Source organism: Geotrypetes seraphini, chromosome 13 (assembly GCF_902459505.1).
Source record: "Geotrypetes seraphini chromosome 13, aGeoSer1.1, whole genome shotgun sequence".
NCBI lineage: Eukaryota > Metazoa > Chordata > Amphibia > Gymnophiona > Dermophiidae > Geotrypetes > Geotrypetes seraphini.
The window spans coordinates 9,831,118-9,837,574 of record NC_047096.1 but is presented as its reverse complement, the minus strand read 5'-3'; positions in this window follow the sequence as shown (position 1 = coordinate 9,837,574).

Genomic DNA, 6,457 nt, shown 5'->3' with positions numbered 1-6,457 from the left:
GCAGGTGGAGAGTTAAAGTGGAGCGTTAATAGTATCACTTTTTTTTTTTAAAGCTTTATTTGAATGGTGCATCTAACGCAACTGGTAACAGCCTACTTTATCTGAGAACATTGAATTCAACAGTTGTATTAGATAAAATCTTATGAAATTCTGCACTCTGGGGGAGGGACAGGGAGGGTGCTGCGTGTGTACGCTACCTTAGTTTTTAGAAGGATTCACCATATTTTTTGGCTCCACATTGATGGTACATGGTCCATCCAACACATTCTGTTTTAAAAGGACCACATACCGGCAGAGTACTGCTTTGACTATTCTATAAATATGTACGTGCAAGCTTTTGAAACTTTCCTTATCTATTTTTTTTTTAAGATCATTTAGAATATACTTGAACAATGTTTAAAATTTCTGTGAGAGCATTTTTGAGTTCTGAGAGAACTTTTATTTATCTCCTGCAGGTCTTAGTAAGTGGAGTACAGAATTTCATAAAGGTTAATGTGCCATCCCTGTGGTGTATATATAAGAAATTTACAAGTTTGCTGCTCAAATGTTGCAGCTCCAAAACTGTATTTTCTTTTACCAACAAGAAGAGTGTGCCTGAAGTGAATAAACTTTTTTTTTTTTTTTTAACATTTGCAGCAGACACCCAGCATACTGTACTACTTTGGATAATTCTATTCAGATTTGCATAAGGATGAAAAACAGCAGTGGTGTCAGTATGGTCTCACTTTCCCTTCCCCTCCCTCCACTTTCCCATGTCACTTATCAAGCAAGAAAATAGAATGATTGGTCGAGTATTATTTTTAACCAAAAAAGATCAGGAGTTTATTTTCTTTGAATAGAAGGCAGTATTCCCCCTTCCATATTTTTCCCCTCCTGTTCTTGATTTTTGGGGGTTTCTTGTCTGGGAGACAGCATTATCTTTGTAAAACAAACTTGGCTTTCTCCGGTTTTTCTGTTAATGACAAAGAATGGAATAGAATAAAGTTTTACCAAATAATTTTGAAACAAGAGATCTTCTTGTAATTGTTACACATTGCTGGTTTCCTCATAACTTGAAATAAAAACATAACCATGCAGCCCCCCCAAAAAAATCAATCTGAGATAAAAAGCATCCACATTTTAATGTCATTGGAGTTCATATTAGCATTTTCAATCCTTGGGCATATTATGAACCACACCATCCTCCACAGAGCAGGCAGTGTCGACACAGAGAAGACTTGTGTGCCTAGATGTTCTAGAGAAACACAAAGCTCTGTTGGAGGCCAGAAGGACTCGAAGGAAAAAAGGTATTGTATGAAACATCGTAGGCTACTAGTTAGTTCCTCCAGGTGGGTTATAGAGAGAAGTGTACAGTCAAGCTGCAGGATCTCTCTTCTGAGTACATGTATTGTTAAAGTAGAGCCCATATGCTGGTCTCAATCTGAGTTGGATTTGAACAGAAAGGCACACTGGTTTGCTTCCAAATAAACATATTTCATGTGTGAAAATCATTTATTCTTTCTTCCTGGGGCATGCATTCTGTTCTATTCTAGAAATCATTTGGCAGGGATCAAATTAATATCTGCCTCATGTCAGTAGCCAATTTAGGGCTAAGAAGGTTCCTTCTTGACTCAAATTTGTTCTCATAACGCAATACAGTAAGCTATCTAAGATTCTGTAAGCTAACTTTAGGTCACAATGTTTTTAATATTCCCAGCACCACCTATATGTTTGTTTATTAAGAACTTTATATACTGCATAACAGCCTAACAGGATCCAAGCGGTTTACAATACATAGTTCATATTCATCAAGAAAAGAACTCCATTAAAAATAGAACAGGAAAGATTAAGAGCAAAAGTTTAAAAAAAAAAATTTTTTTCATAAAATATCATAGCAAACATCTCAACAATAACAATTCTAATAATAAAACAATCAAATATATACAGTCGATTCACATTATTATGACTACAACCTACCACTGAGGTCAGGGACTCAGCCAATGAACAAATGCACATGTCACATGCAGACTTTATGTGTTTTATAAGGTGGGATGTCAGTAAGTTGCCAATTTAGCAACCATGGCTATCAAGGGGAAAAAGCGCAATTTAGCAGATATTGAAAGGCATCGGCTACCAGGCAAAGGGCAGCAGCATTTCAAAAATAGTGGAATTTGTGAACTGTTCACAGGCTTCTGTGGTTAAAGTGACCCAACACGTAACTGTGGGGCAGCATGAGCCATCAATGTGAGATGTGAACGGGTGGGCCGATCGGCACGCTACCATGGAGCAACTCACCATCCAAATGATCCAGGGAGCTTCCAGATGTGTGCCCAAAATGACTGTGCATCGAACCCTGTTGCGAATGGGGCTTTGGAGCAGACAGCTGGTGACTACACCCGTGCTCTCAAGGGTTCAGCGCCAAAAAAGCAATTTGCACAGGAGTACCAACATTGGATTTGCACCAACTGGCAGAGGTTTGCCTTCTCCGATGAGTCACATTTTGAGCTCTATCGAACAGATGGACATTGACATGTCAGGTGTGAAACTGCTGGGTCTTTGTTCTTAGCAAACATTGTTGGACGTACACAAGTTGATGGCAGCATTATGGTATGGTGAATGTTTTCTTGGTATAGTCTGGGACAGTTGATACCTCTGGAAAGCACTCTCAACCAATATGGATATCTCTCCATCCTTGCCAATGGCATACACTCATACATATTCATAGTCTTCCCTATGGCAGATTGGATCTTTCGAAAGGACAATGTAACATGTCATACTACCAGAATTGTTTGCGAGTGGTTTGCAGAGCATGATTAAAACTTCCAGCTACTTCCCTAGCCTCTGAATTCCCCAGACCTTAACCCAGTTGAGTATATTTGGGACAGCCTCAATATTCAACAACTGGATCCACCACCACGCACCCATCAGCAACTGTCTGATGTATTGCAGTCTGCATGGTTCCAGATACTATAGCAATCGTCCAGTATCTTATTGAGTCACTCCCATAGGGTCTGGCTGCTGCCCATGCTGCTAGAAGTGGTTATTCTGGATATTAGCAGGTGGTCACATTAATGTGACTCGACCATGCATCTCTCTCCATGTCAACTTGCTCTATAGGTGGTTTTTGTTTTTGAGAGTTTAACCCTAAGGTTCCAGGTAATATCATGGCACTTCATTGAACTAGAGAAACGCAGTAAGCTTTTCCTTGGAAGGTCGATCTGTTTTTGGAGGTTAAGTTTCCTGATAGTTATAATAGGCTAAAATAAATTGCAAACTTACTGGCAGCTTAATTAGGCCTGTAGCGGTGTTTGTCATTAAGCTTGTACTTGGTTTTGTTTTGTCAGTTTTGGTACCTGTAAGCAACACCATAGCCTTACTTGGTGTAGTACTATACTATCATTTTGCTCATGGTGGCTTTTTCCCACCTCTACTTTACTTTTCTGTCCATAGTACCAAGCTCAGCAGTGAAATAGCATCATCTGGTTAGAAATTATTATGAAAATCACTTATTTTACCATAGCCATATTGTGCCAGACCAATAATCCATCTAGCCCAATATCTCTTTGCTTAATGGATACTATCTCCAAAATAAAAATCTGTGTTGATAGTATTGAAAACTGGATTTCCATACAATGACTTAGATTGAATAAAAACATAACACAATTCTTCTGGTTAGGTTCTCTGAAGGATTCAAGATATGTCATAATTGTTTCTATAGATGGGGATAATTTCTTTGGATTTACACTCAACAAATTTGGGGGATAGAAATTGACAATAACTTGGCTTTGTTATGTACAACATGTAATTAAACAATATTTGTTAATGAGAACTAAGATTGAACCTTTTAGGATTTTAGTGGAGTCCTTGATTCTGTCTAGACTAGACTACTGTAATTTAGTTTATATGTTCTAATTCCCTTACTAAACAATTAGTTGGTTCAGAACTTAACTGTTAGATTTAATATTTGGCTTGTGGAAATTTGAACATTTCTAGCCTTATAGTAAACTTCAATGTCTGGCTGTCTTTGGAAGCTAGATTAAAATTTAAATTAGGAATCGGTTTTCAAGATTAGCAGGTAATGCTCCCCAGTATTTGATTACTTTATTGCAAAATCCACTTTTAAAAAATCAAACGAGAAATTCTTTCCAACTGAAACTCCCTTCTGTAAAAAAAGTAAAATCAGACAGTTTTTGTTGTCTGCTCAATCTCAGTTGGTTGATTTTTGGAACTGACTCACTTTGGGATTGCACATCTGTGGGCACTATTTCTAGTTTAGGAAACTTTCTTTAAATTTTTGTTTTCATTATTAGTTTTAATTGGGTTTTAATGATATAATTATAATGTAAGATCTGTTATGTCGCTTCTGGATTCAGTATGCTAGGTGTTCAATCCCTTCCTTCAGTTTGGGAATTGCAGAAATCCTTACACTTCTGAGCACATACTCTTCCCACTTTAGTGATAGAGTTGGAGCCCTCTGCCATAGAGCATGACACGGGGACATATTCTTCCCCTTAGGAACTCATTTTCCCGTCTCAGCAAGTTCTTTTCCTGCCCTGCCCCATTCCTGTAAGCTCTGGCCTCATCTGCAGAAACCTCAAAAACTTTAAAATCACAAGTGTTTAAGACTTGTGTGGTTTAAGACAGAGCTTACAGGAATGGGACAGAAATGGGGAAAAATTTGCAGGGAGGAGTCTAAGGTCCTTAGGTATCTGAGCCAATCAAGGCCTTAGGCTCCTCCCTCTATCCCATGTGATTCATGGGAAGGGGGCCTAAGGTCTGACATCTGAGCAAATCAGGGCCTTAGGCTCTTCCCTATGTATCCCATGTGATACATGGGGAGAGGCCTAAGGGCCTGATTTGCTCAGAGCATGCAGAGGGAGGAGCCTTGGGCTCCTCTCCCATGCATCACATGGTGCATACAGAGAAAGTTGTCTTAGGCTCCTTTCCATGCATCACATGGTACTCCAGGGTGGGAAAGGCCTGCCATTTTCCACAGGTGGGGCTTGGAGCCAGAGGGACTTGGTTCCCTCCCAGCTCCTAATGTCTAGCAAAGGTATGGGGGGGGGGGGAATTCAGGGCAGCATCTAGTGGCAGGAGTGAGTGGGTATCCTTCCTACCTTTTTTTTCAGGAGTAAAGGGGGGGTCTGTTGGCAGAAGGGAGTGGGCATCCCTCTTGTTGATTTTCTGTCGGGGCAGGGGATTCCCAGTGCTGCATTCGTTGGGGGTCAACATTGGCGGTGGGGAACTTTTTTTGCTATGGGACAGATATTTTGCATGTGGACTGATTCTCAGAGCTAGAAGCTCTTTCCAATGAGCACACACATATGATTATTTCCTAGTGGTGAGAAGTTATAACATCTGACACTTGTGGAAGCTGACAATCCATTCCCCATCCTTCAGCAGCTGGTGTACTTGAGTCATCACTTGTTTCCCCTCATGTTTGGACTTGGCCCTGATCAGCCAGTCATCTAAGTAGGGGTGCACCAGAATTTCCTTTCTGAGATAGGTCACCACTATAATCTTGGTGAAGGTGCAATGCACTTTTGCTAGTCCCTAGGGCAAGGCGGAGAACTGGAAGTGGTTCCCTAGACCATGGAATCTTAAGAAGCTTCTATGCTCTTTATAAATTGGAATTTGTCAACCCAAGGAAGCCATACATTCTGCTGCCACCATGGCAATGAGTATACACTGTCTTCAGGTGGAGCTGTGGTACTTTCAAAGCCCTGTTGATTGACTTCAGGTCCAGAATTGGCCTCCAGTCTTCTGCGTCTTTTTTTTTTTTTTTTTTTTTGGGGGGGGGGGGGAGGAAGGCACTGAACTTGTGGGTGGAATGGGTTCTATAGCCCAAATGGCTGAATCTGTGGCTCAGACCCTGGCCACCCAACTGTCAAGTAACGAACCATCACCAGGTAGCTGAATTTGAGTCTATCCTTCCTGAATGATGTCCAGAACCCATCAGTCCAAGCTGATCTTCACCCAAGCCTCCCAGAATTCTGATAACCTGCCTTCTCCCTGTGGGAGGATGGCTTCTGTCCTGTCATCATTGGGACTTCTTGGAGGCTGTGGTGGAACATGGTCCAGTGGACTGTACACCTGGGGGGGGGGGGGGGTGCTGAATCTCAGACAGGACTCCCTACCACACCCTCTAGCTAGAGGCCCATCCATAGTACTAGTAGAATCATCTAGAGCGGTGGTCTCAAACTCAAGGCCTGTTGGCCACATGCGGCCCACCAGGTACTATTTTGAGGCTCTTGGTATGTTTATCATAATCACAAAAGTAAAATAAAACAGTTTCTTGATCATATGTCTCTTTAGCTATAAATTACAATATTATTATTAAGACTTAACCAAAAGGGAAAGATTTAGAAACTACTAGTCTTTAAGTCTGTTACATTAACGGGTGCTAGAATAAATGTGTCTGTCTGTGTTTCTTTATCTCTCTCCTTGGCCGCTGTCTGTGTCCTCTCCCCCCCCCCCC